We start from the raw sequence: 1302 nt of genomic DNA, 5'->3' as shown, positions 1-1302 counted from the left end.
TCATAATGAAGCACAGGTCTGAAGACTCTATTTCAAGAGGAATAGCAAAGAGGCTAGCAAATGTCTCGTCTAGGATGTATTTCATTTTCTGAATTTTTTTGGGAAATGGCTCTCTGATGGTAAAGGGAGTCTTTAAGAGGAAAAACAAGCTGCAATTGACCAATATTTAAACTGTTAAATGGAGCTGTGAGTCCAAATATGTGTATTAAATATGTTTTTTTTCCTTATCCTGTAGCCTGAGTCAATGTAGTATCAGGAAGAAAGTGACTAGGAAGCAAACAAAGGCGTTCTTGCCTAGATTCTGCCACCCACCAGCTGTATAACCAAGAACAAGTGGCAGAACTTGTAAATCTGTGCATCTGTGCTATGCTAACATCATTGAACTACTGTAGGAACCGAGTGAGATACAGAAACAAATGTACAACAGCTTTGTGAACTGTAGAATGCTGAACAAATGACGAGTTACACTTAGGACTGTGGGAGTTGTCTGATCACACTGCAGCCTCTCAATTCACTTTTCACAAGCTGGGTGGATAAGTGAAGTTTAAAAGTTGTTTTTCTAGACATTGTTTCTGCCTGGCCGTCTGTGCAGGCTGATTAGCATCACCATAGCTACTGTCCCATAACATTCTGTTCCATCTGTCCCAGCCAATGTGGCACCTAGTTAACTTGAGGTGGCACGCTGTGGTCCAAAGCACCTGACTATGTTGGAATGGAGAGTTAAACAAGGTACTATCATTAGTTAAATTTTGATTGGTTAATAGCCATGTGGAGTTAGTGGACTGAGGGTGCATAAATATAGCAATAGATCTGCTTCGCATTGGCAAGTGGTTTCCACGGCCCCTTCTTGTTGCTGGAGGTTTTTCTTGTCTGTCATTTAATCTTTGTGTGATATGCTCCAGTTCTTTGTGTGATGTCATCAAGAACTTACTGACATTTCCCTTTCAAGCCTTGGGTGAAGTGTAGAGCACTACGCTCACGAGGGCGTAGAAATCACATTTAAGCTTTCTTCATTACTAAGCACGGGGCCATAAGGATATGGAGAGAGTAGACACTTCCCTTTTCCTTCTTTCAAATTGTGATGTTCCATGTATATTAAAATTTAAGAAATGTCAGAGCATATTTACAAAACATAAGGTGCTTTTAAAATTTAGAACAAAGACAAACCAAAGTTTGTGGCAAGGGCTAGAAATGTGGAGGGAGGCTCGGCACCTGTGGCTCAATCAGCTAAGGCACCAGCCATATACACCTAAGGTGGCGGGTTCGAATCCCCAGCCTGGGCCTGCCAAACAACAATGATGG

The sequence above is a fragment of the Otolemur garnettii genome, unplaced genomic scaffold, assembly GCF_000181295.1.
Source record: "Otolemur garnettii isolate 467f Iridium unplaced genomic scaffold, OtoGar3 scaffold00117, whole genome shotgun sequence".
Taxonomy (NCBI): domain Eukaryota; kingdom Metazoa; phylum Chordata; class Mammalia; order Primates; family Galagidae; genus Otolemur; species Otolemur garnettii.
The sequence above is the reverse complement of the archived record's forward strand: the minus strand, read 5'-3'. Positions refer to the sequence as shown.